The following is a 12,540-nucleotide window of genomic DNA, read 5'->3' as shown; positions in this document are numbered from 1 at the left end:
ATGCTATTAGATGGAAAGATCAAGTTGAAATATACATGTAGCATATTTCAATTTCAGCAAGGCATTACATAATATTTCCTGGGGTATCTTTTTCAGACAAGATGGAAATGAGTTGAATTTGTAACTGATTAAACTACTATATCTAAAGAATACCTCAATTTGCGGGAAGGTGTCCTAGCATTGCACTGACTTCTGATTTTGCCCGTATATCTTCTGTCTCCTCTTCTTTCTCTACAGATCTTCCCTGCACATTTCCCCCCCTGTATCTTCCCTGTGTGTGTGACTGATTCTCAAGTCCACATTTCCTACTTTCATCTTTCTCCATAGCCACAGAACCACCTTCCACCTGGAAATCCTGTTTTTCTCAAATTTATTAAGCAAAGTGGAATTTGTATGTCCCCTACCTCTCACTCCAAATCACCATCTCACTCTCCTTTGGAAATTGGAAAATGAAGAATTAGCTCTACGGTCAGGCAACAGGATATTTCTTTTCTTGCCTTTAGGCTGCAGCTTCTTTTAGTCTTTGTTTTTTTTTCCAAGTGGGTAAGGGAAAGATTAAACACCATCACCATCATCACCCCATCACCACTGCCACCACCACCATCACTACCTTCAACACCGTCAGCACCAACACCACCACCACCAACAACAATAAAACAGCTTTCAAAGATCTGGGGGTAAGAAAAACACTAGACAACACAGATTAAAACTCTGAGACAGAACCGGTTACCAATTTATTCTCTTCTTGAATCCTCACAACCTAAAAGGTAGGTACTTCCCTCATCACCACTTTACAAGTGACAAAGCCAAATCTCAGAGAAGTTAAGTCACTGGCTCAAGATCATACAGTTAGCAAATTCAGAGCCAGGATGCTTTCACCTGTGGACACTTCACCTGCTGTTCACCTGCTCTTAACCATCATTCCCCATGTAGCACTTTGTAGGTGAAACTTACCTACATGCCTCACAGGGTTTGCACCTTTTAGTTTCTGGCACTAAATACATTGTGTTCCCATCGACTGTGTAATTTGCTGTTACTGTGGTTAGATTTTGAGTTTACTAAGGGCAGGAATTCTCTTATTTATCTTTCAACCTTTGCAGCTTAGTGTTGGATTTTGTACACGGTAGACTCTAAATAAACATATTAATTTGGAGTGAATCTGGTAAGGTGATTCCTTCATTGTTAAGTGGCTTGGATTTTATCAGGTTTCCTCAAAGTATAATCTGTGTGCCACTTGCAACAGAGTAGCCTGGGGGAATTTAAAACTTATTTTAAACATGTTTTAAGGCCTCACACAGACCACCTGAATCAGTCTGGAAGTGGGGCTATGTAATCTGTGTTTTAACACATTCCTAGTGATTTTTATATTCTCTAGTTGGAGACCTACTATGGACTCTTTCTGAGAGGCTGAGATTCTGTGACAATGGCTTTGTATTTTGTCTATACAGGACAGTAAAAGATGCCATGAAAAGAGTGGTTCTGGGAATATATTTCTACCAGCATCTGATTTCCAGGATTCTATATTCAGCTCATTGTTTTTGTTGTAAGTTCCCTCCAATCCTTTGTGGAAAGGGCCATGCTATATAAATCAATATGAATTAATACAATTAAGCTATACCGTTTCCCTAAGTAATCAGACAATAGAAGCCTCAATAACACAGCTACCCTGGTGGCTGCTAAAACTCTGACCCTGCACTGACCAGAAGGCATTTCTAGCAGAGGCAAGATGGCACGGCAGGGCCGGAGTGTTCTTAAGTACCAGGGGGTGAAGCCACTTGCCCTGAATTACTTCCCCACTTTGCCTTCTCTTCCTGGAATGTCAGATGTGAGCTTTGCTTAGCGGACAAAGCCCTCACTTGGAAATCTGCAGACCTGAGCTTGCATTCTGCCACCACTGCTGGGGCAAGTTAGGGATCAACTTAACTTCTGAGCTTGTTTTCATGTCAGGGAAATGGCTGAAAAAGACCTCTTTCAAATTTGTGAGGATTAGAAATGATGTGTATGTGAGGCATGTCAGTGTTTGGCATGTTGTGGGCATGTGTATGATAGATATTGCACTTCCCCCTTCTTTTACTATTATTTAAACCTTATGATCATCATACTTCTAATTATTTTTACTCCCTCCCCCACTAGGAGGATTGGAATAATTGAATCTGCACTGCTGCTCTTACAGCCTGATAGCCAGTGTGATGAAATTAGTCTTGGATTAACTCTGGGAGTTTACAGCTCATTGCTGTGAAGTGTCTCTCCAGGGACCTCCAACAATGCATTGCCTACATGTCATGGAACCTGTATTTTTAGCCATAGACTTAAAAATGCACCTGTAAAGTAGCCTGCTGACATGGCCATAATATACTTTTCAGTGTGCTGTGATGTGACTTTGCAGCTCCTTGCAATGAGCTCTGAGTCTGTTTTCCCATTGCTGGGAAATTTGGGAATCTGGGCTGGTCTGTGACTTGCTTTGGCCTGTGCAATGTGGTGGAAGTCTGAACCAAGGCCTGGCATGCTTGGAGGCTTGTCACTGCCGTGTGAACAAAGTCAGGGTGGCTGGATGGAGGATAAGAGGTCTGTAATCCAGCTACCCCTGAAATCCCAGCAACAGCCAGCCAACCTCCAGATATGTGACTGAGGCCATCCTAGACCAGCCAGCTACCAGCCAACCTGCCAGCTGCCCACAAACAAATGAGCCGGCCCTGCTGATCCCAGTCAAGCCTGGCCTGGATCATCAGAGCCACCCAGATGACCCAGAGACTCATGAGCAAAGATAAATGCATACAGATTTAACCCAGTAGATCTTGGAGCAGCTGGTTATACAGCAATAGCTAACTGATGCTGTTTCAAATTTGGCAGTAGTTCATCCAGTCATTGTGGCATCCCATGGTAGACCATCAACAAATATTTGAGTGCCTACCAGTGCCAGACTCTTGAGATACAGTGGTGAACATGAAAGATACCTGGCACTCAAGGAGTTTACATTTGAGAACTAGAGAAACAGAAATAGATAGAAACGTGAAGGGTTCTGTGACTCCACTTGAGTACCACCAGGATTGGGAGCCATGGTACCAGGCTCCTTGATCATGATTTCATGTGGTTTTACTTCTATGACATTAAAAAACTCTCCATGTAGCCCAGAAGTATATTTAAAGGCATGTCCCTCCCTGGCAGGATGGCCTCCCAGGTCCCACGGTGAGTTCAGATGTCCTACTGTACCCTTGAACCAGGACATCTCTGAAGGCCACAGGCAGGATGGGCTTGCAACGTCTTTCCCAGCTCATGCCCAGGCTGACACCTAGTCAAAACTGTTGATAAAGAGCTGCCATCTCTTAAAATGAGGAACCTGTTGGTCCATTTCTGAAAATAGTGAGAAAGCAGCTGTGATGGTAGCACTTTGCAGTCACCACAGCCTGTTCCATAGAGTCCTGGCTTTCAAACTCAAGCACCAAATTTTTCTCTCTCTTCATTCACAACAAGTGTCTCCGAGGGACTGGGAAGTTTCCCTGGAGTTGGTGCTGAGTCAGAAGGAGGTGGGCACTTTCCAGATATGATGATTCTCCTTTTCCTATGGTCTCCCAAGGCTGAGTGTTTTCTTCATCTAAGTGCTGAGTGACAGAGATCCTAAAATGAGCCCTATGAGTTTGTCAGCAGGTGTATAGCAGGACTGCTCACAAGTGAACCAAATTCATCAACCCTTTTCAATGTTTCAGGGCATCTACCTGTGCCAGGTAGATGCAGAGATGAACATCTCAGCTCTCACCGTCACGACTTACTGTTGAATATGGGTGACGGATGGGTATGTCATTTCAGTACCACGGTAGACTGCTACAGTGTGTGTGTACAGATATGGTGATTTAGAGAGAGTGGGAATGAGGCAGAATAACCTAGGATTAAGCTTCATAGCAGTATAGTGTGTTGGTGGAGAGCTTGGTCACCCTGGATTTAAACTCTGTCTGTGTGACCTTGGGTAAGTTACCTTGCCTCTCTGGACCTCGATTTCCTTATCTGAGAAATGGGGATAATGACAGCACTTATCTCATAGAGTTATTGTGAGAAGAATGGGGCTAATGTATGGATAGTGCTTAAGACTATAAGCACAGGCACACAGTGAGCACTGGATAAAAGTAAAAAGCAACATAAAACTGCATCTTGACACATAAACAGGAGGACAAGCAGGAGGGCATTCTGGACAGAAGGGAGGTAGAAAGATAGGTACAGGGGCAACCCAGAAAGGCTTGAACATGACTGTGAAATATTTGCAATTCCTAGGTAGTGGTTCTCGAACTATAGTTTATGTCAAATACCCTTGAGGGTGTATCTGATTGCTGGGCCTCACCCCTAGCATTTCTGATTCAGCTGGTCTGGGGTGGAGTCTGAGAATTTTGCATTTTAGCAAGCTTCTAGATGGTGCTGATGCAGCTGGTCCAGGGACCACAATCTCTTGCCTCCAGGATATTCTTGATGGCCCAACCTCCCGCCTCCATTTGGTGAACTCAGTACTTGGTACTTGTCTTCAAGTCTCTGCTCAAGCAGCACTTTCCCATGGAAGCCATCTTGGTGGTCTTCCCCTCCTAGTTGGCTTACGTGCTGCTCCTGGACAGAGAGGTGGTTTTGCACGTTTCTCTCACATCAGGATATTTTGATGGGCTCATCACTATCGGAAGCCACCTTGTTTTTTGTTGACTTGGTTTTTGTTGGTTCTGCCAAGTCCCACTGGAATGCAAGCTCTGTGACAGCAAGGATCCCACCTGTCGTGTTCACTCCTGCATCCCCAGTCCCTGGAATGGAGCCTGGCACATGGTAGGTGTTAGGGAGTGCTTGGCGAATACATGACTGTAACAGATTAGGGATGACAGGCCAAAGAGCGAGATTCTGAATTACTTGCAGGGTCGGTCTTTCAAGTGCTGCACTAGGAGTCCTGGCATTCTGCCGACTTGCAGGACGCTTGCAGGGTCTATGTTGCATGATGGGCACTATGCAGAGGTGTGTACTGATGACTTTCATGGGTGATGCTGCTGATTTTCCATCCAGAGGAGAAGTTGTCTCAGGGCATATCCATGGTTGCTTCTCCTCTAGGGTCTTTCTCACTGGGGCAGTGCACAGGGCCAAAGAAAGGTGTGGTCCTTGCCCAGCTCCTGGGAGGTGACTTCTAAGCTCTTGGGATATTCTTCCTGATAAGTGTATCCTTGTTTACTTTGGGGCCTTGAGCCATGCCAGTTAGTCTATGCTAACAATGTGGTTTATGGTGGGGCCTTGGGCCACAAGGTGTCAGCTTGACTTCTAGAGAGCTGAGGACTAAGGTCAACCACACAATGGTTTGGCCGTATCTACGTGACTGGACACTAAGGCTTGGGTGAACTTTCCTGGTTGGCAATACCCTGTGTGTACTGTCACATGTAATTTCTAGGAGACATAGGCACTGTCCACAGGACTCCACTGGGAGCACCACTAGAAGCTCCATGCCTGGTCTCTCCTGGACCCTTCCCCCTGTGACTTTAATGATTTTAAATATATATCCTTTTAATATGTATCCTTTTTGTGGCAATAAATCATAATTGTGAGTACAATGGCTTTTCTGAGTCTGTGAGTCCTTCTTGTGAATCCTTGAAACTGAGGGTGATATTGAGGACCCCTGAACTGCAGTGACACAGTTAGTGCCCAGTAGATGTTGACTGAGTGCTTAAGAAACTGACCTCTTGGGGTCTTTCTCATGAGTCCTCAATCAGAGAAGAGTTGCTCGGCTGTGGTCCCTCCCGTAGTCATGAACAGATGGAAAAATTTCTACAAATGGGTCAGCTTCTTTGGAAGGTCCATCCACAGTCTCTTCCTTTCCTGTTCTTCCCTGATCCAAGTGTTCACGAGACTTGAGATAAATTACTCAGAGTTCCTTGGATTTTCCCATGGATAAACACAAATGTCTTCCTGTAACCCCCCTCCAGGATGCCCCTGAGAGCTGTTTGTTACACATTGATTCCAAAGTCACTATATTTGTCTTTGTGGGGTGGTCAGTGGGCTGGGATGCCAGCTCAGGAGGCAAAGTATGACCTGGAAAAACTTCTTAACATCCTTGAACCATGTCCTTTAACTTTCCAGTACATGGGTTTAGATTTGCCTTTATCTACTCTATCAGTGCAGGTCTCTGGCTGCAGTAAACAGAAGCCCGTTCAAGGGAAAGAAGGCTTATATATAAGAATATGTATTGCACTCACAGAAGCAGCAATAAGAAAGAACTCATAAAGAGTGGGATTAGAACATTTGGAACTAAAGAAACTCTTCATCTGTCAGGGCTAAACAGGTTTTATCTTCTCTCTGCCTTTTAAAATTAAAAAAAATTTTTTTTTCTTATACATGTCCCAGTGTCCCGTACCTCACTGTACATCAGGGGTACTATGGTTTGAGTGTTTGTCCCCTTCTAAACTCATGTTAAAATTTAATTGCCATTGTAACAATATTAAGAGGTAGAATTTTTAAGAGGTAATTAGGCCATGAGGGCTTTACCTCATAAATGAATTAATACTGTTATCTTGGGGGTGGGTTTGTTATCATGGGCTGGGTTACTTATAAAAGGGCAGGTTTGGCCCCCTTTTGTATCTCTCTCTCTCCCCCCTTCTTCTCCCTGTCCCTCTCCCTGTCCCTCCCTCTTCCCCCCTCTCTCGCTCTCTTAGATCTTTCACCATGGGATAATACAGCAAGAAGTCCCTTGCCAGATGCTGGTCTCTCAGTCTTGAACATCCTAGCCTCCAGAACTCTGAGCCAATACATTTCTGTTTAATATAAGTTACTCAGTCTGTGGTATTCTGTTATAGCAGCACAAAATGGATAGGACAAGGGTTCTGCAAACTTTATCTGTAAAGGGTCAAATAGTAAATATTTTTGACTTCGTGGACCATACAATCTGTGCTGTAATGATCCAGATCTGCCATTGTAGCATGAAAGTAGGCAGAGGTAATATGTAAACAAATAGACATGGCGGTGTTCCAGTAACATTTTATTAATAAAAACAGGTGGCAGGAGGATTTGGCCCATGAGCTGTGGTTTTCCAACCCCTGCTCTACATGATGACCTCAAATATCTGCTGCCAACTAATAATAGACTCTGTGCTTCTTGATCAGATTCCCAAGAGAGGAACTTACTGGCTCAACTCAGTTTATGAAGGACTATCTTTGGATCAGGTGGCATCTCCAGCCCCTTCAGCTGTGACCAAAAGGAGATGGGATCACATGCTATAAACACGGTCAATTGACCCAGGAGCAGAGAACGGGGATATATTATTAAATATGGCTATTATTCCAATGAACACTTTCTGTGGAGCATGCACTTGAACAGAGGAGATACACGCTTATGTGAGTGCCCATGGATCTTTGCCACCCTATTTGCAGTAGCATTTTCAATGTCCCATGAGCATGGATTCTGTGGGCCCATACACATAGGGAGTTCATCGAGACTCACAGCAAGGACAAGGTAAGCATGCATGTCTATGGCTGAGGGAGCAAAGGTAGGGACGGTGCTAAGAGCCACACTTTCCATTCAAAACAGAGCCTGCTTGAACACAGAAGGAAGGTGATGGCATGCTAAGAAACACGAATGACCAAGGAATCCTACCAGACCCTTCCTTACTCATGTTACTTCCCTGAATTAGGCAACCCCTTATGCTGAAAATGAAGGAAAAGGAAATATTGGGCACCTCATGGTTCCTTTTCCTTTCACCCTTCCCTGCTGGTCAGTAAGGTGATGGCAGAGAGTGTTGGTAGAATGTGCCCATAGCAGGAAGTAAAATAAGGCAGCTGAATATGAGTCTGGTGCAGCATTTCCACTGTTCTGGTGAGAACGAGATGCACATGCATGTCCATGCTACGGCATACAGATTGTATGATTTCTGTGATTCTGCATGCTAGTTGACTGCTCCTGTATTTGCATTTAAAACTGGCATGGTGCAGTACAAAGATGAATGGCAAAATTCGTGTTAATAATTTAAAATGTTAATTTTTCTTTACATACAAGGATGTTAAATCCAAAACAAAAAGCATCGTGACACGTTGAAAGGCCACAGAAGAAAGGAAATTGGTGACCATTTCAGTACCTTTAACAGCACATATTTTTGCTTTTTGAAAAAGGGGCTCTGCACATCACTTCATTTGAACTGCGTCCTACAGATGATGGGGGTGGCCCCTCAAAGACAGCTGTTGGGCAAATTTTCAAAGTAGGTCACCGCCAGGGTCCTTGCTCTGTTAAGCCGTGACGGTTTGTCATCTCTAGCCTCCCTTCTGTGGCTAGCAGTGCTTCTTGCTTTGTTTTCTTTTTCACGCAGGTTACTGTTTTTCTGATGATTTTAGATGCTGTATCTTTATTTATTATTTATTTTTACCATTACCAAAATTCAGGTCCACTTTTATTTTTATTTTTATTTAATTGAAATGTATTGATTGTACATATTTACGGGATACAGAGTTATATTTCAACACACGTGTACAACGTGTAGTGATCAAATCAGGGTAGTTAGCAAATTCATCATTACAAAAATCATGATTTCATTGTGATGAGAGCATTTATGCTCCTCTCTTTTAGCCAAATGCAACATACAATAAATTATTGTTAGGTATAGATGCCTAGCACTGCTGTACACCACTAGAACTTATTTTTCATATCTAGCTGTAGTTTTGTGTCCATTAACTAACTTCTCCCTGTCCCTTCACCCCCTCCCCTTTCCTGCTTCTAGTAACCACACTTCTCTCTACTTCTAAAAGTTCAACTTATTATTTTTGCTCCCACGTATGAGTGAGGACATGATTTTAGACAGCATTCTTCTCTTCTCCCATTTTTGTCCTCTCCCCTCCCACCATTGTTTTCCCCGCATTTCTGGCATCCCAGGAATACAAATCCACCCATCACGAAACTCCCAGTACCGTCTCCGCTACCTGCCGTGGGAGTCCCCACTGCAGAGCCACGGGCTGGGGCGACGTTGTCAGCAGGATGCATCTTCTGCTGCGTTTGAGTGGAAGTGGCCACAGCAGCTCTCTGTCTCTGAAGCTGTCCCCTTGCAAGGAGCAGCGGGTGCCTAGCAGCTGGCAAACTCACTCCTGCTTTCTGGAAAGAAGACTCTTTTCTTCAGGCAAGCCAATTGTTTGATGAGAACGCCGTGAGCAGCCCACTGGTGTTTTTGATGAAATATTTCCATAACTGTCTATTCCTAACTCTCTCAGACAGGTTCTTCCTTCCCCACCCCTTGGAATACAGAAAGTACAGGACAGAAATGTCATGTGATCGGGAAACTGTGAAGAGTAGTTTGCTCCTCTTTGACGAAAGAAGACAGGTAGAGAGCCAGGTATAGATGTGTGTGTCTGGGGAGGAGCTTTCTCAGAGCAGGAAATGTTCTGCCTGGCAGCATGAGGAGAATCTGTTTCTACACTCGCCTGCATCCCAGTCCCGTTTCTACACTTGCCTGCACCCCAGGCCTCCATTTCTACACTTGCCTCCATCCCAGTCTTCTGTTTGTACACTTGCCTGCATCCTGGTCCTATTTCTACACTCGCCTGCATCCCAGTCCTGTTTCTACACTCGCCTGCATCCCAGTCCCGTTTCTACACTTGCCTGCACCCCAAGCCTCCATTTCTACACTCACCTGCATCCCAGGCCTCCATTTCTATACTTGCCTCTGTCTCAGGCCTCTGTTTCTACACTCGCCTGCATCCTGGTCCTGTTTCTACACTTGCCTGCACCCCAGGTCTCCATTTCTACACTCGCCTCCATCCCTGGCCTCTGTTTGTACACTTGCCTACATCTCGGTCCTATTTCTACACTCGCCTGCATCCCAGTCCTTTTTCTACACTCACCTGCATCCCAGTCCTGTTTCTATGCTCACCTGCACCCCAGGCCTCCATTTCTACACTTGCCTGCATCCCAGTCCTGTTTCTACACTCACCTGCATCCCAGTCCTGTTTCTACACTCTCCTGCACCCCAGGTCTCCATTTCTACACTCACCTCCATCCCTGGCCTCTGTTTGTACACTTGCCTACATCTCGGTCCTATTTCTACACTCGCCTGCATCCCAGTCCTTTTTCTACACTCACCTGCATCCCAGTCCTGTTTCTACGCTCACCTGCACCCCAGGCCTCCATTTCTATACTTGCCTTGGCCCCAGGCCTCTGTTTCTACACTTGCCTGCATCCCAGTCCTGTTTCTACTCTCGCCTGCACCCCAGGCCTCCGTTTCTACACTGCCTTGTATCCCGGGCCTCTGCACTAATAGAGATGTGTGGAGGCTGGAATCACTGCTTGGGACTTTGTGTGATGGTGACGTTTTCCAGGCATTTGTTCTTGCTCCCGTTGACTGCCAGTTTGGGTCCTGGCCAGACCCAGGCTGGGAACCAAGCTCTCAGTGCTGTTGTGGCAGCAGGAATGGCTTTTACTAACTGACTTACAGGAGGAGGGCAAGACTCATATTCGCTGAACACAGTGTCTTTGCGACAGCAGAGCCTTCACAGTGCCGCATGACGGGCTGACCAAAGCTACCCTACTGTCACACACGTGCCGGGCTCTGTACAATTTACCTCGTTTAATTCTCATCAAGCAGCCATGTGATATGGGGGTTGTGACCCCCCCATTGTATAGCAGGAAACTGAGCCTTACTGAGAGAAGGCAATTAATTAAAAATCATGTAATAGCAGGAGAATAATAGGAGACACTTGAAATTTCTATCCAGGACTTTCTCTTCCTTTCTACGGTGACACAAATCTCAAATGACCAATCTTTTTTCCTTCCTGCCTTCCTTTCATTCCTCCCTCTATTCATCCACCTGTCTGTCCTTCCTTCCTTTATCATTCACTTTGCCGAAAAAGAGGTTAAAGTATTTTTTCCCATTCTAGAATTCAGGGACCTGCAGAATCTAGTCCTGGTAAAGATTATTCCTTGCTCTGAAATCTCTGTCACATCTCCAGACTAACTTCCTCACTGTCCCTGAACATAATATATGTGTTCATGCTCCTTTCCCTTTCTCAGCCATCTCCAGCCTCATTTTCTGCTGTTCTAGCCCACAGCCATCTGTCCTTCCTACCATTTATGGAATATTTATGCCTTTTATGGCTATCTGTGTGTCACTTGTATTTACTTAAAGTAGTCCCAATCCAACGAGGTGGGTGCCGTTGTTGTGTGTGCTGTGGAAGGAGGACACTGAGCTGTGGGTGTTGGTGACAGGTGGGGGTGAGCAACCTGCCCGGGGCACATGGTAATGATGTTGTTGTGTTAATTCCTGTTGATCACGTCACCTGTTGCTATGTATCTTTGACAGTGCTTCGGGATAGCCAACCATTTCACACGAATATGTCTTATTTTCCCAAGAGGATGATCTGCAGTTTGACGACAGAAATTGCATCTTGCAATTCTTTAAGGATTTCCCAGAGCTAAGAGTTGTACTTGCTGAGCACACAGTGCCCTATAACATGTATAAATATACCCACAGGTGCACGTGCCTCATTAAGCTATTAGAAAGTGCCTTTGGCCACTTATATAACAATTGAAAAGTTTTTGAATTATAGGAATCTAGAGCTAGTAAAGAGATTTTTGGGAAAAAAAAGTAGGGTTCAGGTATATTAGTTAAGGTAAACTAGCTTCTGTAACATACAAGCTCAGATTGTACAGTGCTGAATATGTAGGTAGTGTTTAGTTTTTGTTCTTGTAAATGGGCCTCTCGTGTGGCTGATGGCTCTCCTCTGAGCAGCAGTTAGGAGCCCCAGGTTTCCTCTATCTGTGGCTCCACTATTACCAACATGAGGCCATAAGATCACGGTGTTTACCTGCATCGATCTGAGGAGGGGAGAAAGGAGCACTTATCATTCACTCTGCCAAAAAAGAGAATAAAGTATTTTTTCCCACTCTAGAATTCAGGGACCTGCAGAATCTAGTTCTCATGGTGGGATGGACAGCCTGGTCCTGGGGGAGGGGCCCATCACCCCTACAAACATTTTGTCAGCTGGACTGTCACGCTGGCACAGCCATTGCAGGGAAGGGTGAGAAATGCAGACTATGCACCCTCGAAGAAGAGGGTGTGGGTCTGGTGGTCTTCTAGCAACCGCTGCTGTGTCAGGGATGGCTGACGAGTGTGCTCTGCCCAATCTCACAGGCTGGGAATAGCTGCCCGAAGTGCTGTGTGGAGAAGGATTTGAGTCCACGCTTAGAACGAAAGGGTACAAATCGTTCATTCGTTTTGTGTGCTGGGATTGAGTGACGGGTGTGGCAATGCACATGCCTCTACTTGCTGTCCCTGGTTCTAGTTCCAATTCTTCATTCACCTTTATTCATTTTTTCATTCCACATTCCATCAGCTACAAGGTGATGGGGACGCAGAGATGGGTAAGTCACAGTCTCTACCCGTGGAGCTCAAGTGGTTCAGGAGAGAGAATTTATGATGGAGTGTGGTCCCCGTGGGAAAGGGACATGTTCTGGCTCCTATTGAATGCACAGCAAGTGGCCTAGAGGAGAAGACAGGCCTGGGAGTCAGCAACCTGCCCCAGGTCTCACCATGACCATGTGGCACATTCAGAACAGGAGCGC

The sequence above is a fragment of the Cynocephalus volans genome, chromosome 10 (genome assembly GCF_027409185.1).
Source record: "Cynocephalus volans isolate mCynVol1 chromosome 10, mCynVol1.pri, whole genome shotgun sequence".
Taxonomy (NCBI): Eukaryota; Metazoa; Chordata; class Mammalia; order Dermoptera; family Cynocephalidae; genus Cynocephalus; species Cynocephalus volans.
Note: the sequence above shows the minus strand (reverse complement) of the source record.